The sequence below is a fragment of the Triturus cristatus genome, chromosome 5_1, assembly GCF_964204655.1.
Source record: "Triturus cristatus chromosome 5_1, aTriCri1.1, whole genome shotgun sequence".
Taxonomy (NCBI): Eukaryota; Metazoa; Chordata; class Amphibia; order Caudata; family Salamandridae; genus Triturus; species Triturus cristatus.
In genome coordinates, this window is record NC_140587.1 from 733,605,717 (window position 1) to 733,631,257 (window position 25,541).

Consider the following 25,541-nt stretch of genomic DNA (forward strand, 5'->3'; position numbering starts at 1 on the left):
AAGCAAAATGCTGAAAATTATGCGATTAAGCAAAGTTGCACAATTTTCTGTCTGTTCAGGAAAAAATCCTATCACAGGGGCATGTTAACAATGTGAAGCAATAGAAATCGAGAAGCTACTGTTCGTGTCATGTTCTAATTGCTTGGCTTGCAGTTTGCATAATTTCATGTAATTTTCACACAATTTTGCTTAGTTACACAAACAAACAGCACATTTCACACAACATTAATATAAGGGATGAGTGATGTTATGTTTCAGTACGATAATTTGGCCAAGACTTGAAATGGTTCTTCCACAAAGTAAAGAACACTGTCTGTGTAAAATTTCAGACCTATTTCCCCTTGTCTCAATCACTTAACTTCTATTGACAATCCCCTTGAACAGGTAAATCAACTACAATCTTGTTTTGTTGAAGTATGTGTTTTGTTCAACATAGATCAAACACAATCTTATCTCATTACCTTATCATTATCACCCCAAACTAATGTTTAAATGTAACGCTATGCTACTATGTGCAGCACTTCTGGAAAAAGGCCACTCACAAAAGGATAAAAGCAGATTACTGTAAAGACATGTAGACCAAGGTACAGTAAGATACTTAATTAGAAGTCAACAGGACATTAATCAGCTCCTCTCCGCACCTCCTCCCAACCGTCTCTGCCCGAACCCCGGAACTGCTATGTTCCTTCTATTCTCCTGATGTCCAGGCCTTCCAAACTTTCAGAGAATAGATGGAGAACCCAATACATCTCTCACTTTTACACAATGCAATACATAAGAAAATGTACGGAAATAAATGACAAGTTCAAAGTCTAATAAGAGAGCAATAACAACAAAACCAAGAATAAATGAAACAACGGAATTATTAGAAGGATAAGAGAATGGCACAGGCATCACATAACATAGTCTCGGATCGTAGAAGGAAATTTAGTGGACCAAGAAGACAAAGGACGAGTCATAACATTGATTTTTTTAGCTTCCACATGACTTGGTTCTTTGGAAAGAACAACCGGACCCACCTTTGAGGCAACAATCTTCCCTTTGTTCCACCACATACCATCATCTAATTTGACAGCGCTTTTGTTGATCTCCACAACTTTTGGCAAAACTGAAAACTTGGATTCTCATTTGAGTAAGATCCTGGAGCTCTTCACTCTTACCATACCCCCCACATCGACATTCAACTGTCTAGGATTCAACCCAACTGTTGTATGATCATATTTGTTTTGTTCTTCAACACGCCTTTTACCAACCTCCTCAATTTTCTTCCTGGGCAACCTGAACCCACCACCACCACCCATCCATCCCCTCAACAGTTTGGAGGTGGGAACACACCCTCTTAATGTCAGGGCTCACCTTCAGCTTCTCGCTGATTTTCTGTTGTCTTGCACAGGAACAGAAGTCGCTAGCTTCCCAACTCCCACTTCCAACCACTCAGCCCCAAGTTATACTTAGGGGGCTAACTGATTAGTGAGGGGGAAGGGGGAAAGTGGATAAAATAATAAATTTAAGAAGAGACTGGTTCTGGACCTTCTGGTTTTCTATCTGGATATCTTCTTCAGCCTTCGCACTGCCTACCGAAGACTCCTAAGGAAAACTAAACACACAACAATTTTACTCTTTCCCTTCCTCTACACTATTCTATCTCGTTTCTTCATTTCCCTTGTGATTTGCTACCTACCCATAATCCTGAACTCTGTGCTTCTCTTCCTGACCAACTCTGTTTTCTTCGTTCCTTGTTATGGATGTCCTTATTTATCTGTAAAACAGTTACCTTTTGATTATATCCTATTTAGTTCCTGAGCGTTTATCTAATTACCTTTATATATATATATATATATATATATATATATATATATATATATATAATATATATATATATATATATATATATATATATATATATATATATATATATATATATATATATATATGGAACCTAGCAGCAGTTGGTTTTTACTGGGGCTTTCTCTTTAATCTCGTAGTCTTTTCTTTTTCTGTTCTTAAAATCCTCTAACTCTTGTCTTCTAGATTATTTCTTCCTGAGTTTAAACCCTTTTATCTCTGTTCTCGTTTTCTCCTCAGGTTAATGCTGTGGTGGAATTGCTCTGGAAAATCTTTCTCCTCACAACTCTTTTCCCTGCTCGTTTTACCGCTTTTATTTAGCTATGGTTCTGCACCTCTCTAACTCACTTCTCTATAATCGTTTTAGTTCTCTTTTTTCTTTTACAGGACCCAGTAATCTTATTAATGCAGGTACGTTAAGTTTTAATTACTTTCAGCGGTATTGCATCTCTTGGCATTACTTGACATCATTTATATGCCTGAAAACCATTCCAGTAATTCACTTAGCTTTCTGCTTGTTCGCTGTCAGGTGTAGCAGACTCTTCACTCGGAACTGAAGAGACGGGGCGTCTCCAATCCCTACTCTCAAAATGAACTCCAAGCGTCTTCTTTTTTCTTCAGGTAAGTATAGTTTCTTTGACTAAGGGATTGGTCTCGAAGGGGTAAGACACTGAAAACTTTGTACTCTAAGGTAATTCACTTCAAACTGGAAACACTCGGAAAACAGTCTTCTCTGAGGGAAAGTCTTTCTGTCACGTAAACCAATGCAGTTTGGGATCCACAATGATATGTTGATCGAGATGCTGGAGCTTTGCCTCCTTAACAATAATTTTATGTTCAACAACTTATTGTACCGGCAGTTGAGAGGCGTAGCTATGGGGGCCAGTTTTTCCCCTAGCTACGCCTGTCTTCATATGGGTTTTTGGGAGGAGATGGTTCTTCAAAAAGAGCATGCCCAATACCTCAAAGACAAAGTGATTGTCTGGTTACGGTTTATTGACGACCTTTTTGTAATATGGAATGGTTCTTCGGATGAGGCCAATGGTTTTATTGATATTTTAAATGTTAATAATCTTAACCTCCATTTTAGGCAACATGTAGCCAAACTAGTGTAACATTTCTTGACACAGAAGTTTACATACATGCAGGCAGTATTGAGACTAGATTATATCGTAAACCGACTGCTGGCAACTCTACTCTACACGCTACTAGTGCCCATCCACCCCACCTCATTAGAAGTATACCTTATGGGGAGATGCTGTGTCTCAAGAGAGTATGCAGCAATGTTACTGATCTCAAAGCAGCACAGGTTCTGAGCAAACAAAGGTTTAGAGAAAGAGGCTATTCTATTGGTGTTATTGATAGTGCCATTGCAAGAACTAATAAACTCAACCGAGATGAATTGTTAAGATCCACTACTAGCACTACATGTGATACAACAATACAAAACAATCAAATGAGGAAGGACAAAAATTCTGTTGATGCATTCAGAATTATCATGGGATATAGTAAACAACAAGGAGATATTCGTAGGATTATTAACAGAAATTGGCCCATTGTACGGAGTGATCCTATTATTGGTCCTATGCTCCCTCAGCGAGCTTTGATCACCTACAGTAGGGCCCCTACAATGAGAGAAGCCTTGGTCAACACAAATCCAGAAACTATTGACAAGACTTCCTGGATACAACTCAATAGTGGTTTCTATAAGTGTAAGACATGTAAGGCTTGTGCCCATGATACTAATACCAAAGCCTTTACTGATCCATTCAGCAACAGACAACACAAAATTAACAAATTGTCGACATGCAAAACCGAATATGCGATTTATGTCCTCACTTGCCCATGCAACCTCAGCTATGTGGGCAGCACAAAATTAGCAGTGCACAAGCGTATACTGCAACATTTACGTGCTATTTCCAATCAAGACAACACCTACCCTGTTGTGAGGCATTTTAAGGAAACCCATAAAAGTGATACTAGGGGACTCAGTTATTATGTCATTGATGCTGTTGAACCTAGCAGAAGGGGAGGGGACCGTGAGACTAATTTACGTAGATTGGAAACACGCTATATTTTACAACTCAATACCAAGGCACCATCGGGATTAAATATGACGGAGGATTTACACACATGTTTGGGCTAGATTCATCAACACTGTTTAGTCTGAACCTTCATGTACAATGATACTACTTGTTGATGACTACATATTTTGTTGTTTTATATTGGATTTTATCTACAATATTCCTAACAGGAATTGGAATTTATTGTATATATATGACAACTTTTACCCTTTTAGTCATTTGTCTTAAACCTATTTAATTTATGGTTATATATTTAGTATTTTACTATTTATTATGGACATGATGTACTGTATATGTAAATCTTTGCGTATTTGCACATTTGAACTCACCTACCATTCCGTTAAACATTAGAATTGCTTTGGGGTAGACAATGATGGTTCCCCAATTTGTCAAAATCTATCATCCTATCATCACTAAGATCATTGTGATAATTTTGAATGCCCCACCTGACTCTGACTCCTGAATTTTATGCAAATTCCGTTATTATGATGATATTTTGAGATCATTTTAACTTTTTGTGATGCACTGTTGGTTATGACTATTTGGAATATGAGCGTTTATGATATTTTTGTTTTTATTAACACAGGCACTGATACACTTTAAATTTGCACATTAAACTTTTTTCGTCACATTGAACAAGGGGATGTCTCTGGACTACCCCCAGCTATTGTCACCAGGTTATATTTTTGACCTTGTTGAAGGCACACTGTAATTTTTTAACAAAATGCTGTCCAACTATTTGAATATTATATAGTGGGGACGAATGGGCATTCATGCCGTTAGGTTTGAGTATGTTCTTTATTTTACAGTAGCCAATACGATTTGTATAATATAAATGCATATCCGTGTGTTTTAAATGTTAACACTGTGTTTATATTTGCAGTTATTCTTTTCAATGTCTATGATGGACCCCCCCATGTGACGTTATGGGCAATTTGCACCTACACTTTAAATATGTGACGCTATTGGTTAAACGCTGTCATGTGAGCAAGGCTCTAGGGAGCCGAAACGTTATGGCCGTCGCTCTGGGCAAATAAATCAATTTGCACTTTAAACTGGTTCGTGTACTTACTTCGCAAGCTCCGGAAGGATTATCGAGGCTGGTGAATGTGGTAATCAAGATATATATATATATATATATATATATATGTAACCTAGCAGCAGTTGGTTTTTACTGGGGCTTTCTCTTTAATCTCGTAGTCTTTTCTTTTTCTGTTCTTAAAATCCTCTAACTCTTGTCTTCTAGATTATTTCTTCCTGAGTTTAAACCCTTTTATCTCTGTTCTCGTTTTCTCCTCAGGTTAATGCTGTGGTGGAATTGCTCTTGAAAATCTTTCTCCTCACAACTCTTTTCCCTGCTCGTTTTACCACTTTTATTTAGCTATGGTTCTGCACCTCTCTAACTCACTTCTCTATAATCGTTTTAGTTCTCTTTTTTCTTTTACAGGACCCAGTAATCTTATTAATGCAGATACGTTAAGTTTTAATTACTTTCAGCGGTATTGCATCTCTTGGCATTACTTGACATCATTTATATGCCTGAAAACCATTCCAGTAATTCACTTAGCTTTCTGCTTGTTCGCTGTCAGGTGTAGCAGACTCTTCACTCGGAACTGAAGAGACGGGGCGTCTCCAATCTCTACTCAGGTAAGTCTCTCAACATGAACTCCAAGCGTCTTCTTTTTTCTTCAGGTAAGTATAGTTTCTTTGACTAAGGGATTGGTCTCGAAGGGGTAAGACACTGAAAACTTCGTACTCTAAGGTAATTCACTTCAAACTGGAAACACTCGGAAAACAGTCTTCTCTGAGGGAAAGTCTTTAGTGAAGTGCGCAATACTTCAGGCGTGCGTGCGTCACATCAGCCTCTCCGGATTGCAACAACTAGACCGCCGACCCCAGCGCCTTAGCGGCCATCTTGGAATTGTGGACATGCCACCAACTCGACCATTGATACCTGGTCAATCCTGTAGCACCACTTGAGTTTAACCCCTTGCGCTTCACTTTGAAACTCGCATTAGGGATCCTAACAGTACCCCCCACCAAGGATGGTCCTCCCATTCTAGGTTTGGTTGGATTGCGCTGATAAAAAAGTTTTATTAGTCGAGGAGCATGAACATCTGAATCTAATTCCCAGGACCGTTCCACTGGACCATGACCTTTCCAATCAACCAGAAAATACAGTCTTCCTCTAACTAATTTTGAGTCCAGAATTTCTTTTACCTCAAACTCCACTCCTGTGTCTAGCTGAATAGGGTTTGGAATCGATTCTTTTCTCAAATTGGGAACTGCCTTCTTCAAGAGAGAAACGTGAAACACTGGGTGAATCTTGAATTTGGAGGGCAAAGTCAATTTATAGGTCACTGGATTAATCTGCTCCACAATTGGGTAAGGACCAATTTTTTTTAATGGTGATAATACTCCCTCTTCATGGGATGAAGCAACTATCATACTCCTTTTAAAACCGAATAAAAATCCACGTGAGTGCGATTCATATCGCCCAATATCACTTTTAAACTGTGACCATAAAATTTATTCACAGATTATCACAAAAAGATTAAACAAAGTGTTAGATCCACTTATCCATCAGGACCAAAAGGGCTTCATGAAAGGGAGGCAGCTGAGCCAATTAACCCATGATCTTATTGGGGCAGTCGACCTGGCGCAGACATATAAGGTTCCCTTGGCGGTTATGACATTCGATGCCGCCAAGGCTTTTGACCGGGTCGACTGGTCATTCCTATTCAAAACTCTACAACGTTTTGATCTTGGGGACAGATGTATAACAGCAATAAAGGCATTATATAAGAACCCCTCAGCTAAAATATTTATCAATGGGAACCTGACTAGAGCAATACATATTGGGAGAGGAACGAGACAGGGTTGTCCCCTGTCTCCGTTGCTCTTTAATATGTATATCGAACCGCTAGCCCACAATCTAAGATTATCTCAGAACATCATTCCCTTCAACTGTAATGGGTGGGAAAAAAGATTGGGTCTGTATGCGGACGACTTAATTATATTCACCGGCAATCTGGAAAAATCATACGGAGGGATATGGCAGGAATTAGAGAACTTCGGAAAGGTCTCAGGCTATCTTCTCAATCAACAAAAAACAGAACTTATGAAGTGGCACATGGATTTTGAGAGCCCCTTCGAAAAAAAAGAGATAAGATACTTAGGAATTCAGATCGTGCAAGACATCAATAAAATACCAAAAGTTAATTTTGATAAAACAACTAAAGAAATAGGCTCCCAGCTACAATCATGGAGAGTGCTCTCTCTCTCTTTTTTGGGTAAATCCAATATTGTAAAAATGTCTATAATCCCAAAATTCACTTTTTTGTTCAACGCTATCCCTCTAGAATTCCCAAAAAAGTGGTTTGGGAAAGTTCAGGGGCTCCTCTCAAGGTTTATATGGGCTGATAAATGTCCGAGGATTGCACGAAACAAACTTAGGAAAAAAAAGGAGTACGGAGGAATCACAAGTCCTGATCTCTATTTATACATGTGTGCATTCCAATTAAAAAATTTTCGTCAACTAATGCTAGAGGACTGTATGTTCTCTCCTCTATTTAAAGCCCTTACAAAAGATTTCTCTAAAAAAGCTGGAAAGTTTCTTTTCAAATTTGGGAACCCCAAATTTTTCAAAAAGGTAAAGCTTAAGATTTTAAGCGCGGCAATAAAAATTTGGACGCAAGTAAGACGTTTGCTAAAAATCCCATACTATAATGAAGCTGCGCCAATTTGGGATTCTCCTGGTACTCCGGAATGCTTAATGGACAGCTTGGCAGTTCCGTTAAGAAGAGCGGGGATCAACACTTGGGGACAAATTCTATATGAAGGCGATATAATTTCCTGGCCTCATTTATCATCTTTAACTGGAAGGTCGATTTCTAAGTTTAAATACTATCAGCTGTCTAGTTGGATAAGATCTGCCGGCAATGACGTGAATGGCAACTCAAATTTGGCGCACAAGATATGCACTCGCAGTGGTAAAGAAAAAGAAGTGGCTGCCTGGTACTGGCTACTTGTTCAAGGTGGTGAGGATGACCAGCCTGCCTTTATGGAAATTTGGAAAAAAGATCTTCCGGATGAAGACCTTGAAAACATCGGGCAAGTATCTATGTTCTACCTATGGTCCTATGTAAATGCTGCTTCTTTAAAAAAGAATCACATCTTTACAGTGCATAAGGCGTACTGGACGCCTCAGAAAATCTCAAAGATGGGAAGTCGAGCCATTAAGAAGTGCCCCAAGTGCGGAGACGAATTGGCCAATGAGGTACACATGTTTTGGAGTTGCCCGGCCTTAACCCCCTTCTGGGATAAAATTGGTAAGACCCTTTCTAATATTATGGGTTTTGAAATAAAGCTGTCAATAGTCTCGGTTCTTTTCGGGCTAATACCTAGTGAGTTTGAAGAGCGAAGATTAACCAGAAACCATAAAGCGTTATTTTTTGTTTTGATATTGCTAGCCCGAAGGGAAATATGTATTAACTGGATACTTCCATCTTCTCCCACGGAAGTAGGTTGGGTACATTCCATTCAAAGGATAGCTATGTTAGACCAAGTAGGGACTCATAAGAAAAAAGCCAGAATGTGGGAAATATGGGATAACTCGGTAGAGTTAGGGACCAGGTACACTTAAGGGGAAAGGGAAGGGGGTGAGGAGACTCGAAAGAGAAGTGAGTCTAAATTGTTTAGCTTGTTGATCTTCCCTCTTTTTTTTTTTTTTTTTTTTTTCTCGGTCCGATGATTACCCAGTATGCCCAAGGTAAAGCCCAGGCATATGGGCTGAGCAGGCCTCTTTATATGGGCAACGTGCATTATGGGCCAATGTAGACTCAAGACAAAGACGCAAACCCACATAAGGAGCTGAAGGTTCGGTTTTTCGGAGGGGTGCCCTTAAGCCGGTAATTACAGGTGTATTCCTTCAGACTCCAACTTGGGTTAGAGATTCGCTTTTCTTGTTTCTTTTTCTTGGAGCATGCTACTTCCAAATGAGGACTAATAAAAAAAAAAAAAAAAAAAAAAAGGACCAATGAATCGGGGTTGGAATTTTCAGTTCCCTTTTAGTCTTAAATTTTTTGTATTTAACCAGACTTCATCTCCAATTTCTAAAGGGGGAGGTTTCTTTCTTTTCTTATCTGCATACTTCTTATACTTTTCCTTAGCCTGTTCTAGATTCTTTGATGCTAATTCATGTACAGAATTCAAATGAGTCACCAAATCCTTGACTGCTGGGACTGAGAGCTCCACATCTTGTACTGCGGAATTTGGATGTCTACCATAGTTTAAATAGAACGGAGAGTAACCAGTGGACACATTCTTCGCGTTATTATGAGCGAATTCAGCTGTCCACAAGTAGTCCGGCCATTCTCCATCCTGTTTCAGCGAAAACAATCGCAAATATTGCTCCAATTCTTGGTTCACTCTTTCCGTTTGTCCATCCGTCTCTGGATGGAAACTGGTGGAAAAACGAGTTTCTACTCCTAACCCTTTCATAAATGCCTTCCAGAAATGTGATATGAATTGGGTTCCCCGGTCTGATATTATGACCTTGGGTATTCCGTGCAGCCTTACAATCTGTGCACTAAAATGACTTTCTAGCTGTTTCGCTGTAGGGATTCCCTTTAAGGCCAAGAAATGTGTCATTTTCGTGTATGCATCTACTATTACTAGGATTGTATTTGTCCCATGACAGGATGGTAAGTCTGTAATTAAATCTAGAGTGATTGTGTGCCAAGGATGAGGAGGAATGGGCAAGGGCTGCAACAGTCCCTGAGGTGCGTGCCGTTCTGATTTTCCCTGAGCGCATATCTCACAAGTCTTTACATATTGTTCTATATCTTTACTCATCTGTGGCCACCAAAATTTTGTTTTGATCAGATCTGCGGTCTTGTACTCTCCTTTGTGCCCAGCCAACAAATGGTCATGACATTCCTGCAAGGCTTGCTTCTGCAACGCTGTAGTCGGCAAATACAATGCACCTTCTTTAAATGGTAGATCATCTCGAACTTCTCTTCCAGGCTCTAGTTGCGCCCACTTCTGCATTTCTTCTGGGGTCAAAACTTGGATTACTTTTTCCTTGAAGTTCAGTATATCTGTGGCGCAAATGATCTTGGCATCTGGAATAATCACTTGAGCACTTAGCGGATTCCTTTCTTCTCCAGTTCCCATCCTCGACAAGGCATCCGCCTTCCCATTCTGTGTACCCGGCCGATAGGTTATCACGAAATCATAATCAGCAAAATACAATGACCAACGAAGTTGGCGAGGTGTCAAAGTTCTGGCTGACTTCAAGAATTTTAAGTTACGATGGTCCGTGTAAACTGTTACCACATGGTGGGCGCCCATTAAATAATGTCTCCACTCCTTGAAAGCGTCTTTAATAGCCAGCAACTACTTTTCAGTAATTGTATAGTTAATTTCAGCCGGCGTCAACTTCCTAGATCGATAAGCCACCGGGTGTAATTGGCCAGTTTTCTTATTCCTCTGAGAAAGAACTCCTCCTACCGCAAAGTCAGAGGCGTCTGTCTCAACATAAAAGGGCTCCATCGGATCGGCCTGAAGGAGGATGGGTGCAGTGGTGAACTCAATCTTCAAATCCTTAAAGGCTAGCTCTGCTTCTTCTGACCATTCGAATCGTGTTCCCTTCTTCAGTAATCGCGTCAAGGGTAGTATTCGTCGAGAAAATTCTCCAATAAACCTTCGATAGAAATTTGAAAACCCAATAAACGCTTGGACTTCTTTGACACTGGTGGGTGACTTCCATTCTAGTATAGCCTGAATTTTCCATCTGTCCATATGAATTCCTGTTGGCGAGATCACAAAGCCCAAGAATTCTACCTGCGAAACTCCAAAAGCGCATTTCTCCAACTTGACAAATAATTTATTCTCTCGCAGCTTTTGTAAAACTCCTTTAACTTGCGTCTGATGCTCCTGCGTATCTTCAGAGTAGATCAGTATGTCATCAATATATACAATTGCGCATTGATCAATGAATTCACTGAGTACATCATTTATAAAATGTTGGAATGCTGCAGGCGCATTACTCAATCAATAGGGCATAACCTGGTATTCAAATAGCCCAAAGCGTGTCCTGAAAGCCGTTTTCCACTCGTCACCTTCTCTAACTCGAATAAGGTGGTAAGCCCCTCTCAAGTCCAACTTTGTGAATATCTGTGCTCCTTTGATCTGATCCAATAAGACGGAGATAAGGGGGAGAGGATACCTGTTCTTCTTTGTTATTCGATTTATGGCTCTATAATCAATGCATTTTCTCAACTCGCTCTGCTCCTTCTTAGGCACAAAAAATAGTGGCGAAGACACTGGAGATTGGGAAGGACGTATAAATCCATTGGCCAGGTATTTGTCAATATATTCTTTCAGATGATGATTCTCTTGTTCTGTCAAGGGATACACCCGACTGCAAGGTAAATTCGACCCTGGATCTAGGTCTATCTTGCTGTCGTAAACACGATGAGGCGGCAGTTGTTCAGCTTCCTGTTCGTTGAAAACATCCTCGAAGTCCTGATACTCTGGTGGTATTGATTGCGTATTGATTACGCACACGGAGACTTCGGCTGAACATAAGGCGTGAACTGGGTTTTGTTTACTTGTTTCCTTGTGAGCTCCAAAACAGTTCTCTCTACAATAGTCTGAGTTCATTTCGATTGTTCTGTCATTCCAATTAATTGAGGGATTATGCTCCGTGAGCCATGGAAGTCCCAATATCAGTTGAAATTGCGGGGCATCAATTAAATTAAAGTGTATAGCTTCTCTATGCCCATCTTCTCGAATCAGCTCTACCAATTCTGTGTGACTCGTGATAGGCACTGAGGATAGGTTGGTACCATCAATCGCTCTAACTGGTTCTTCTCTTGTCTTGGCTATTGCTTGCAGCCCAATTTTTGCCGCGACTTTCAGATCACAGAAATTACCTGTGGCTCCTGAGTCCACCATCACCGCTACTCCTTTCATTGTTTCTTGACGAAATCGGATTGTCACAGATAAAATCAAATGGGGTGAAGACGACTGTAATGTATTCGCCAATCGATGTTCCTGGGGAGCTGATTTTGGATTCGCATCCACCTGCACAACTCCTTCTACAGGTGGTGCTGCGAGTTTTCCTTCGGTTTGAATGAATCCTTTGGCTTTTTTGGACAATTTCGCACAAAATGCCCACTAGACCCGTAATACATACATAAGTTGCTGACTCGCCTTTTTTCCTTTTCTTCTTTAGTGAGCGGTCCCTGGATTATTCCTATTTGCATAGGTTCAGATCCTGAGACACCTTCTGTGCCCTTTCCTGTTTCTGTCTTAGCTCTGTCGAAACGTGGGACCGTACTTCTGAATTCTCGTCTTCTCTCTCCTCTTCGCTCCCCTGCCGGAAATCCAATTCTAGAACCAGATCTATTAGGGCGGAGATTTCAGTTGGACGGTTTGGTATTTGAGCCAAACCATCTTTTAGTTCATCTCGAAGGCCTCAATAGAATATTGCTGTCCTCTTGTTCTCCGGCCAATCAGTTTCCATTACTAACTTGTTGAACTGGGCTAGGTAAGCCACCAAGTCTCTATTTCCCTGCTTCAGCTCCAATAGATCGTTATCTACAGCTTGAGAGATCCGTCTTCGGTCAAATATTCTCAAAAATTCTGCAATAATGGATCATCTCGTGAAACTATCGGCATCGACCATGCCGTGGCATCTCCACTTAAATATGACAAAATGAAGGCTACCTTAGATTGCGCATCAGGAAAAATAGAAGGGCGGCACATGAAATGAAGTGAGCATTGAGTAATAAACACTTGCGCCTTTTGTGGGTCCCCACTAAATCTCTCGGGCGCTGCCAACGGTATCACTGGAGATAAGGAATGTATTACTTGTGTTGTTAATTGTTTTGTGTCTCCCATAGATGTGGTGGGACCCTCCCTTCCAGCAGCATACGGTTGTCTTATTCTCTGTGCTAATTCTTCCGTCTCCTTCCTAGAATTCATGACCTCTTGTCTTAGGCTTTGGTTCTCTTCTTTAACTCCTACCAGTTCCTTTTGTATGGCCTCCAGTACCGACCCTAAAGTCTGTAAATTAATTCCCTCAAGCATTTCTTTTCTGTTCGGGTGCAAGATTAGGACGTGGGCACTTCACTCTGTCAGGGCTCACCTTCAGCTTCTTGCTGATTTTCTGTTGTCTTGCACAGGAACAGAAGTCGCTAGCTTCCCAACTCCCACTTCCAACCACTCAGCCCCAAGTTATACTTAGGGGGCTAACTGATTAGTGAGGGGGAAGGGGGAAAGTGGATAAAATAATAAATTTAAGAAGAGACTGGTTCTGGACCTTCTGGTTTTCTATCTGGATATCTTCTTCAGCCTTCGCACTGCCTACCGAAGACTCCTAAGGAAAACTAAACACACAACAATTTTATTCTTTCCCTTCCTCTACACTATTCTATCTCGTTTCTTCATTTCCCTTGTGATTTGCTTCCTACCCATAATCCTGAACTCTGTGCTTCTCTTCCTGACCAACTCTGTTTTCTTCGTTCGTTGTTATGGATGTCTTTATTTATCTGTAAAACAGTTACCTTTTGATTATATCCTATTTAGTTCCTGAGCGTTTATCTAATTACCTTTATATATATATATATATATATATATATATATATATATATATATATATATATATATATATATATATATATATATATATATATATATATATATATATATATATATATATATATATATATATATATATATATATGTGTAACCTACCAGCAGTTGGTTTTTACTGGGGCTTTCTCTTTAATCTCGTAGTCTTTTCTTTTTCTGTTCTTAAAATCCTCTAACTCTTGTCTTCTAGATTATTTCTTCCTGAGTTTAAACCCTTTTATCTCTGTTCTCGTTTTCTCCTCAGGTTAATGCTGTGGTGGAATTGCTCTGTAAAATCTTTCTCCTCACAACTCTTTTCCCTGCTCGTTTTACCACTTTTATTTAGCTATGGTTCTGCACCTCTCTAACTCACTTCTCTATAATCGTTTTAGTTCTCTTTTTTCTTTTACAGGACCCGGGAATCTTATTAATGCAGATACGTTAAGTTTTAATTACTTTCAGCGGTATTGCATCTCTTGGCATTACTTGACATCATTTATATGCCTGAAAACCATTCCAGTAATTCACTTAGCTTTCTGCTTGTTCGCTGTCAGGTGTAGCAGACTCTTCACTCGGAACTGAAGAAACGGGGCGTCTTCAATCTCTACTCAGGTAAGTCTCTCAACACGAACTCCAAGCGTCTTCTTTTCTCTTCAGGTAAGTATAGTTTCTTTGACTAAGGGATTGGTCTCGAAGGGTAAGACACTGAAAACTTCGTACTCTAAGGTAATTCACTTCAAACTGGGAACACTCGGAAAACAGTCTTCTCTGAGGGAAAGTCTTTAGTGAAGTGCGCAATACTTCAGGCGTGCGCGCGTCACATCAGCCTCTCCGTATTGCAACAACTAGACTGCCGACCCCAGCGCCTTAGCGGCCATCTTGGAATTGCGGACATGCCACCAACTCGACCATTGATACCTGGTCAATCCTGTAGCACCACTTGAGTTTAACCCCTTGCGCTTCAATTTGAAACTCGCATTAGGGATCCTGACACTTAACAGTACGAATGGGGAAACACCGATATCAGTATTGACAGTAGTGCTGACCGCTCCCACAATAGTTGACTCACGTCAGCCTTGCAATTCAAGATACTTGCTTTTGACAATTGTACATTTTGTTTAAGAACCCTGTTAAAGCGCTCAACACGGCCATTACTCCTAGGGTGGTAAAGGGAAGTTTAGATATGTTTAATATCTAAAGACAGTAAAAATTCTTCAAATATAAGGAAACAAATTGGGGGACATTGTTGGTAAGTAATTCCTCAGGTACACCTTCCCTGGCAAATAATGACTCAAGGAACTTGATGGCAGAGGTGGAATCAGACGATTTCACCCATTTGACTTCTGGCCAGCGACTGTGAAAATCCATGAGGACTATACCATATTCAGACGCAATACTAGACATAATCATGAGACCAATAATGTCTATGCCTAATTTGACCCATGGTTTGTCATGAACCTCATTCGCCTCCACAGGACAAGGAGTAGTTACTTGCAATTTGTCACTAACAGCACACTCCATACGATCCCTTACAAAATGCTCCACCTGCTTGTCCAAAGCCGGCCACCCAAACTTTTCCCTTATTCTCCTCTTCATGGCAAGCATGCTGATGTGACCCTTGTGGGCAAGGGTGAGTACTTTGTTTCTCATAACATCCGGTACCACTAACTGGGTTGATCCATACAACAAGCCATTCACTACAGACAGTTCGTCGAAGACATGCTTGTACTTGCTGACACAATACAGTTCGTTAATCTCAAGCGACCACCCCTTGCTTAACGTCCTTATTACCTCCTTAAACTCTAAATCACTCTCAGGGACTTCTCTCCACTCTTGTTCAGATATGGCATCTTCAGAATGACCCAAAACACTGAATACCAGTTCCAAATCATCATGCTCATTTTCTGTTACCATAGCATTATTGTCACTAGAGCAAAGACGAGACAAACAATCAGCCACGAGATTTCTCTTGCCCGGCACATACTCAGCTCTGAAATTCTGATCCATGAGTCTATTCTGCCATCTTGCGATATTGGGAGTTGCTCTACCACCACCTCTTGTGGTGAATAACTCTACCAAGGGTTTGTGGTCAACATGTACCACAAATTTAGAGCAATACATGTAATGTTTGAAATGAGTAATGCCCCACCAACAAGCCAAGCTTTCACGTTCAATCACGGAATATGAGGCTTCTGCACCATGTAAACACCTAGAAGAGAAAACAATCACCTTGTCCTTGCCATCTCTATGTTGCATGAGCACAGCACCGAGGCCATTCTGACTGGCATCAGTCATTATTACAGTTTGATCTGTAGTACTGAATGCCTTAAGGGGAATAGTGTGAGCTACTTCTTGTTTGATTGCATCAAACTCCTTAGTGAATTCATCATCCCAACAGAACCGAACATTCTTCTTGAGTAATGAGCTGATGTGGAAGGTTTTAGGTACACAGTTGGGAGTAAATCTGGCATAGAATTCAATGAGACCCATAAATGATCTCAACTGATATTTGTTTGTAGGAATACTGAAATCTTCAATAGCCTTTACCAGGCTTTACTTAGGCTGCACCCCTTAAGAGAATAACCTGTATCCCAGGTAGTCTACTGTGCTTACATTCAATCTGCATTTGTCTCAACCCAGAGTTACACCCTTTTGCTTTAACAAGGATAAAATACAATTTAGTCTTTCGTTATGTTGGATTTGGTTCTCCCCGTATATATCAAAACATCATCTTGAAGGCCACGACCCCGGACATTCCCTTAAACATGTTCTCCACCGCTCTCTTTCTAAAAAAAAGCAGAGGCAAGACCAAAGGGCATGCGCTTAAATTGAAACAGGCCCTCCGGAGTCATAAATGCAGTAAGATGTCTTGATTCCTCATGGAACTCAATTTGATGATACGCAGATGACATGTCAAGTAAACAGAAATATTTAGCACCCTTGAAAGTGGACGTCATCTGAGTAATGCTGGGCAAGGGATGTTGGTCAATCCATATATTTTTATTAAGGTAGCGCAAATCCACACATGCGCAGATTGCCATTGGACTTTTTGGCTAGGACCACAGGGGACACCCAATTGGAGGACTCAATAGGTTCTATGACATTACATGAGCATACTTTGTCCAATTCTTTTTTTAAAGCAACTTGCAATGCCAAGGGCACTCTCCTGACCGTATGTAAAACAGGTAGAGATCCTTTAGTTAATTTGATTTTATGTTGAAAACCCTTGAAGAGACCCAAATCTTTATTGAATACATCTGGGTACGATTGTTCCCATGAATTCCTTCCGATCGCTTGTACATGGAACAAATCTTTCTTTAACACAACTCGTTGAGCATTGTTAGGATCGGGTATGATACCAAGGTTGCCTTGGCCTCTCCAACCCAAAAGAAATGCCTCATCTTTAGCTACATACTTGATATCTTTAGACTAAGCCCGGGCGTAGTGCTCTGCTCCGCCCACAGATTGTACGTAGCGCTGCCTGCTTCGCGGTTTACGAAGTAGGCGTAGCAGGTAGGGCTACGCACACGCCACGGCAAAGCAGAGCTGCCCGCCCTCATTTTATAATAATTTAAACAATTTTAAAGTAAGTAAAATGCCTTACCTGCGGTGCGGCATCCCGGGGCTCCCTCTTCCTGGTTGACGGCAATTTCTTCTCACAAATGCGTCGGCGTCCGTGCATGCGCATTTGTGAGAAGAAGTTGCCGTCAACCAGGAAGAGGAGCCCCGGGACGCCGCACCGTAGGTAATGCATTTTCTCTTACTTTTAAAATACTTTAACTTATTTTAAAATGAGGGCGGGCGGGAAGCGGGCGGCGCTTTGTGGGGCTACGCAGAATGCGCGAGTGTGCGTAGATTTGGCCACACTACGCGATGCTCCACGTAGCCCCACTACGCCCACTACGCCCAGGGTTACTTTAGACATGTTGCCATTGAACTCAAAATCAGCATTGAATTTAGCAACAACATCAATGGCCTTCCCGCCATAACCTATAGGATATATATGTATACATAAATCTCGTTGGTCTGCTCTACGATCAGCACATCCATTCATAGTCATATTCTCAAAGTTGATAAAGATATGGTATTTTGTGGGTGCTCCCATGGTGTTACACTACCCACCCACCAGGGTGTGTTTACACTAGAGCTGGCCACCAGCTGAGAACAATGTATTACACTAATACACCAGAGCACACCTTATCGTAACTGTTATCCAAAACATAGAAAGCCAATCTTTAGAAAAAATTATTAATGATTCATCCTTCAGTGTTTCCCCTCTTTTTTTGGGTATAAGACTCTTGAATCAGATTCTTCTTGATAGCTTTATTCCATTTCACAATCAATGGAGAACAGCAGCAGCCGACGTACGTTTCGCTCCCTCTAGGCTTTCTCAAGGTTGCAGAAAGACATATATATATATACTCTTTTTTATACACTGTGACCTAATATGGTCATAATAAAATACATAATAAACATGAATGCCCTCTTAGTATATTATTTAGACCTTTCCAAGAAAGGTTATGTTACACAACATATAGAGGCATTTATAATTAAAATCATTGGTGCCCTTATAAATGTCTGCCTACTATGGTGTCTCATTTGTTTACACTTTTGTTTATGATTTTCAATCTTTTTATATTTTTAAGTGAGTTAATTTTGAGTGTCTTAAAACATAAGTGCGCCACTCGTGCCCAAAGCTAAGTGACAAGTACATGTCAAAAATCACTGTGAAAAGGGTGAGCAAGTTAGAAGAAAAGAGCACACCAGCATAAGGTGACAGATCGCTATCACAATACCAATATTTGAATTTTCCTCTTAGTGTCGTTTCAAGAGTTATATGAAATTAGTTTAGTTGGTATGTATGACAACCTCCTTAACCATTTATAGCCCCGGCCCATGAACGGTAAGAGTCCTCAGATGCTGTGTGGCGACCTGACTCACTCGTGTATCACAAGCCTCACCTTTAAAAGAATAGATGCCGAATATTCTTTAGGCTTCAACCTGTAGTTGCATCACTTCCATAATCAAGTTCTCTATAAAAAGTAATTGATGCGCCCAGTAAATAGATTAGTCTTAAAGATTCTTTTTACAGTGATAGTGAACTACAAGACTTAATTTGGATTGTGTCATATCAAGAAATACAAACACAGAAAAACGAAATATCTTACCTGTACATATGTACAGGTTATTCTGTCACTTCGATTGTTCATAAATATGAACTGCTTTCAAGGCGCGTATGATTCTTATCCAATGCGTGCTTTACAGAGTCACCTTTTCGGATTAGACCTTGATAAGTCTTATCTGTAAACAAAGTTACGAACGAAAAATAAGGGTGACTGACCGAACTCTATCTTCTACCCTATATGTCTGAACAAATCCATCTAGCAGGAAAATAATATAAATAAAGGTCCCGATGCCCCCTTTTACCTCCGTCTTGTCGTGGTAACCGCTTCCTGCGAACGCCACCAGCAAACTGGCCGTTCACGAGCGCCATTTTTATTGTGGTCCTCGATTTAGGAATATATGAAAATAGAAAGCAGACTATAGTTCGCTTCATCATATGTCTGTGTGCGTAAGCAACAGAGACATATGACCTGTAAAGTTACGATAATACATGAATTGTTTTGTATGCATTAAGTTAGAGGCGTCAATATCAAATTTTCACCTATTACTGAAAATAAAATATATGCTTTTGTTTATGCCGATTAGTGATATCTGTTGTATGCATCTTTGGACGCCATCTTGGAATGATGACTATATTATTGTAGAAGTATAAAGGCTCCTTGATTACGTTTACAAAGGGACTTTACTGTAAAGTCCCAATCATTTTTAAAATTATTTGCATGAATTGTTGAAACAGTGTGTCACCCATGTATTTCGCAATTAATGTTGAAAAATATACAACAGTTACTCTGCATTAGTGCCGATTGGTACAATTGGATCCAAACCCATGATGGTACATGCAAGAGGGCGTACATTAAGACAACATCTATGTCCCAGTTTCATTCCACCACCCAGGAGCTTCAATTGGTTACCAATTGCACCAAATGTTTTTTTTAGGTGTGGTTATTGCAGCATTTGCTGCTTTGACATACACAAAACCAAGAAATTCCAATACAACACGGACAGATGTTACACTATCAGAAGTTTCATCAATTGTAACACTAAATTTGTTGTGTACTGTATTAAATGCATTTGTGGGAAAATCTACACTGGGAGCACAATAAGAACACTAAAAGAGAGAATCCAAGAACACATTCGGGCCATTAGGAATAATAACACACAATATCCACTAGCAGTACATTTCAATACAATGCACAAATCCAGCGAACTATTAAAATTGGGTGTCCATGGCATGGATGTCATAAACAAAAGTTTAAACAAATGAGACACCATAGAAGGCAGACATTTATAAGGGCGCCAATGATTTTAATTATAAATGCCTCTATATGTCGTGTAACATAACCTTTCTTGGAAAGGTCTAAATAATATACTAAAAGGGCATTCATGTTTATTATGTATTTTATTATGACCATATTAGGTCACAGTGTATAGAAAAGAGTATATATATGTCTTTCTGCAGCCTTGAGAAAGCCCAGAGGGGGCAAAACGTACTTCGGCTGCTGCTGTTCTCTATTGATTGTGAAATGGAATAAAGCTATCAAGAAGAATCTGATTCAAGAGTCCTATACCCAAAAAAAGAGGGGAAACACTGAAGGATGAATCATTAATAATTTTTTCTAAAGATTGGTTTTCTATGTTTTGGATAACAGTCACGATAAGGTGTGCTCTGGCGTATTAGTGTAATACCTATGGGATATATATTGGATTGCTTCAAAATATGCTTGGAAGATATCTCCTTCCAAACAGATTCACTTTACAAGGTAAAAGGAGAGTCTGAATCAGCTAATACTTTGACACAAATATCATTCACTTTTACAATACAAAGGGTCTTCTTAGACCTTGGGAATTGACTCCCCACATGCCACTAGAGTCATTCATTTGCACAATAGTTAAAATGTTATCCTCTTCACTGGTTGAAGATGCTTCCTCCATTGTAGATTCTATGTTATGCACCTATCTTGGTGGTTCTCTTCTAGAGGATTTGCAAACTTTGGCAAAGTGTCCTCTCTTAGAACATCTGGCACATACTTTGTCCACAGCGGGACGCGGTTTATCGTGAGCTAAGTGATTGATAACACTCTAGTTGGTGCTATAGTTGGTGTCCCTTTTATTTGGCCGATCCTTGTATTTTTTAGTTTTCATATATTTAGGTTTTACTGTTAGAACACCTTGAGATTTACTATCAAATAGAGACATCTTCTCCATATATGAACTAGTTCTTTCTATTCTTGTGGCAATGTCCAATCCTTTTTGTATGGTGAGATGTGGTTTAGACAAAAGTGCCTCTTGAACTTTTTTGTTGTTACTCTCTTTTCCACTAGTGGATCCTTAATCATTTCTTCTTCAAACGCGTTATACTCTCAAGAAGCCGCAAGAATACGCAAGGCGCCAACGTAACTTGACGCAGATTTACCTTGTTATTGTACCCTTTTGTAAAATGTATGTCTTTCCAGAACAACGTTTTTGCAAGCTTTGAAGTGAGTATTTAAAGCTTTGATGGCTGTTGCATACTCATCTTCTACACCATCACCTTCTCCCTCACGTATGATAAATAATGGGTTTCTTCGGAATGTGTTTTAATATGTTACACCCTTCCTTGCCTAAACAATGTCTAAGAATAGCATACTTCTTCTTGCTAGTGAACAATTCTCCATCAAGAGCTTCCAAGTATGCTTCAAACCCTCCTTTCCATATCTCCCAATCAATTTCAGAAGACGCTGGATTGAGACTGAAGGGCGTAGGTGGTGAAATTGCCTGGTGGATGATGTGGAAGTAATTAAGCAGAAATAAGAAATAATGTGATAGTGGAACAGTAAAACTAAGAAATCAGCACACAGGAATGTAGACAATATTGATTTTGGTGTGCAAATCTGAGAGTAGCACATTAAGCAATGTGGAGGCATATCTACAAGGCGGCGATAGAAAATTATCGCCGCTTTTGCGGCCGTTTTCGGCCGAAAAGCGATGATAATTTTATCGCTATATCAGCAAGGTCCCGCTATCGTGTGAAACCTTGCCTTAGCACCTGAATTCCTAACACCCATCTTTGCATCTCTAATGAGACGCAAAGTGGGCGTTCCTCCCCAGGATAATGGGAGAAATGTTGCTAAGCAACATTTCTCTTATTATCAAGCCTCACGCAAAGCAGCATAGCGACAAGAAAAGTAGCGATAACCTCTGCTATCACTACTTTCCTTACGCCTGCTTTGAAACTGACTTAGCCATGATATCCTACGGAAGGTGGATATCATGGCGAAGTATGTGAGGCCCTATCAGCAAGCTATCACCAAGCTTCATGGGATTATCGCTGGGTTTCCAGCGATAAATTAATCACACGTTTGGCAGTTAGCGCTAGGATTTTTATCGCTTTTGAGATAAGCGTTGCTAATAGCACGATATCTCAGCGATAAAAATCCACGCTAGCCGGCGGTAATTATCCTAGCGCTAAGTGCGCTTAGTGAGAATTATCGCCGGTTGTTGCTGATATGAACCGTCGAGTTCTAGAATAATAGGCAATTGATGATAATGGTGTGCGAATCACCGAGATCAGCACAATGAAGAATGTGGTGTGCAGATCATAGAAGTAATATTTGTAAAGAAAAGGTGAGCAGATCACCAAGCTCAGCACTATACCAAATGATGACAGAAAAGTGCAAGGGTGGTATTGTGGCTTCAATTGCTTGGAATGCGTGACAATGAAATGAAGGCCAAAAGTGAAACTTAAGTACGGTGGGCAAATCGCCAAGATTAGCACATGAAACTGAGCCATATTATTTACAGAAATGGTCGTTATGAATGCGTAGGTGGAGTGTGGTGAAAACAAAGACGCATTAGTCAAAAACGGTGAGCGGATCACCGAGATCAGCCCATGAAGATGCCTGGATTGAAGATGGCCACCACGTATGACGTATTGACACGGTGACATGATACGGTGTACGGCTCACCGAGATCAGCACATGAAGTTGCCTGGATTAAAGATGGCCACCACGTATGATGGGGTGATGTGATGCGGTGTGTGGTTCACCGTGAACCACGCATGTGAAGAATGATTTCTGCGTGATGTAGCGGTATGCAGGGGAGGCTCGTGCACGCAGACAGAGAGCAGCGAAAAGCCAGATAAAATTGTAAAGTACCTTTTTGACAGTAGTGCAGCCGATACACATCCACAGAAGCAGTGCAGATGAACCCCTGTCCTCAGTTAAGGAAAAGTCCCGGCTCAGATGAGGAGTCGTGCAGGAAAGAACACCGCTCGTCGCACGCTTGAAGGTCCTGTTGACTGGCAGCCCGTTGCCAGTGTAAGGACGCATAGGCCAAGGCAAGGCAAGATATTTAGTCAACAGGATAGTAATCAGCTCCTCTCCGCACCTCCTCCCAGCCGTCTCCAATCCCCTCACCGCTATGGTCTTCCTATTCTCCCAATGTTCAGGCATTCCAAACGTCCAGAGAATATCAGGAAAAAACAACAGTTACAAATACAATTTCCTGCACACTCCATTTCAATGAAATTCTATTAGTTACGATTAAAAAAATGCATTGCATGGTGCATATGAAGCATGATTAATATTGTATATAAAATTAGAACAATGACGCAGTTGGGTTCTGTCTATTCAGTGTGCGTGGATTTTTGGTTTTCTGAAGATTGCCGACATTCGACCTTTTCACAGAACAGAGCATGTGGGGCTCCTCTGCATTCCCTTCAAATACCACTGGGGTTGGCCAGGGACCGGGCTTTGCTGCACAGAGAATTCACTTTATTTTACCCTGGGAGGGGACATGCCCCTTCTCTAGAGCTCCAATGTCATGGGCCAACCTCTGGGCTGGATTTTCATTTAAAGGGGGGCCCAAGACCCCAACGTTGGACCCAAACCATGAGGAGGACTGCAGAGAGTGCTGTCATGCTCCCTGAAGATGATGAGCGGGGCCCATGATCCCCAACTGTGGGCCCCAACTGTGAGGAGAAGGATGGGCGAGTGCCAGTGTACTCCCCCATCACTGGTGGTCCTGCCCACTCCCCATGCCTGTGTCTGGGGGGAGCAGGCATCCACCAGCATCACCAGTGCCCAGAAAGAAGAGCGCTCCCGGCTCATCAGAGAAAAGGCTGCTGTGCAGAAGCTGACGGGACGGCCACAGGTGAGCTCCCTGAGCAGCTCCCAAGGAAGGAGGCATGCAGGGGTGCTTGGGTGGGACTGTACCACCCCGGTATAAAGAAAAAACAAAAAGAAAAGAGAGATGCAGCACTGGGCCACAAGCCCAGAGAACAGTCAGTGTCTCTCACCAGTGCAGTGGGACAGCCGCTCACTAGATTTGCACTGTTCCTGCCTGGAGCGCTTCATAATGCCCTGAAGGTCTAACTTAGACAAGGGAAGACAGGGTCACCACCATCAAGCTTGGCCAGTGTGGTGGGGGCTGCAGAAGGGCAGCAGCTCCTCTCAAGAACTTCTTAAAAACTAATCCTACATTTGCGGGGTTAAGAAAACCATGACAAATTAGGAGTTTTGCTTAATATTTTTTAAAGCACTTCCAAAGATGGATCTTTACCTGTACAGCTGAGAGTGCATCATCCTCTAGGAGTGGTTCTATGGCCCAAAGGTGAAGAAGGAAGATACATGTAATAAAGCACTTTCTAAGGGCTAAGTCATGGTGGCATGTTATGTGATGCACTCATGGTTCGAAAGCACACAGACACATGTTATGCTAATTTTAAAATGCTTTCTTAGTTTCAGAATTTTGACAGTGATTACTGATCAAAGTGAATGTGAGAAGGTGGCCTGATATTTGCTGTCCACTAGTTCTAGTGGGCACCTTGTACCAGTCCAAACAACCCCTTATGGTGAATGGTTAAAGATAACCTTATATGAAAGCAATCCTAGTGGTAGCTATGGAGAGCAGCCTTTAGGCTAAGTCTTGAAGGAATGTAAAGCAGCTTGTTTTACCAGTCTATAATCTCTTGAATGATCAAATGAAAGGACAACCACACCAGGTATATATTTAAAATATATGTATTTAGGTTAACACAAACCCCTCTAGTCTCTTTATGAGACTGGAGTTCGAAGTACTTAGTTACAAGTGATTAAGCATCAGTGAAAGCACAAATACACATATGGGCCCTGGGGCGTACCAAACCATATACCAAAAAAGTGGTATAAGAACCACGACTGGAATAGGCACTAGGCCTATTGCCTCTAGAATCGCTGGGACCCCAAGGAACCACCCAAGTTAGTGACACAGGGGACCCACGGGAGCTGTATGCAGTGTGAAAACACAGCAGCGGGTTCCTATTATCTTCTATGGGCAATGTAGCGGTTGGAAATTTAAAGATTAGGGACACTTCTAATCGAGTCTGGACCAAACCCTTTTGGACTTAAGAAGTTCTAGGGCTAGCACCCACGAGAGCACCAGAGTACTCGAGTTACCTCACCCAGGGAAGCCGGGTGCATAGGTGTCTTTTGGTGTCGGGTCGCGTTGATTCCAATGGAAGCCTGCAAAGAACTGCTGCTGCCGTGAAGAGGGGAAGTGTCCGAGGAGATCCAAGCCTGGATCTTGGATGTAAGGAACCTGAAAGCAGAGGGGACAGAGTCTGGGTCACTAGCCAGTGACCGAGGGCAGGATGGACCAATGCCCACAGATGTCAGGTGCTTCAGGTGAGTTGATGGGTGTCTTGACTCTTCAGCCACGAGGTCCAGGAGGAGTTGAAAAGTCCATGAGCCGGATTCGAGCTGAACCAAGAAGTCTGTCGAGTAATACGGTGTCAGCGACCAGAAAGGACACAACAAGCCTTGGCAACGGCAAGTCACTGGAAATCAAAGAAATGACTGCGGTGCAGGCCAGCAAGGTCTGAGGGACTCC

At 41.2% G+C, this 25,541-nt stretch overlaps 1 long non-coding RNA gene across 4 annotated transcripts in view; it reads right to left on the reverse strand.

Annotated features, from left to right (window-relative positions):
• The window catches only part of LOC146831415 (uncharacterized), a 125,950-nt gene extending 106,880 nt beyond the window's left edge, over positions 1 to 19,070 (reverse strand). For 2 of the 4 annotated variants that reach the window (XR_014961282.1, XR_014961279.1), the window contains exons 1-3: positions 18,999 to 19,070; positions 18,740 to 18,872; positions 18,533 to 18,604 (exon numbers count right to left, since the gene is read on the reverse strand). This is a non-coding gene — a long non-coding RNA (uncharacterized LOC146831415). The remainder of the gene's footprint in view (positions 1 to 18,532; positions 18,605 to 18,739; positions 18,873 to 18,998) is intronic. The other 2 variants (XR_014961280.1, XR_014961281.1) reach the window with 1 other exon arrangement.
• Positions 19,071 to 25,541: the final 6,471 nt, after the last annotated feature.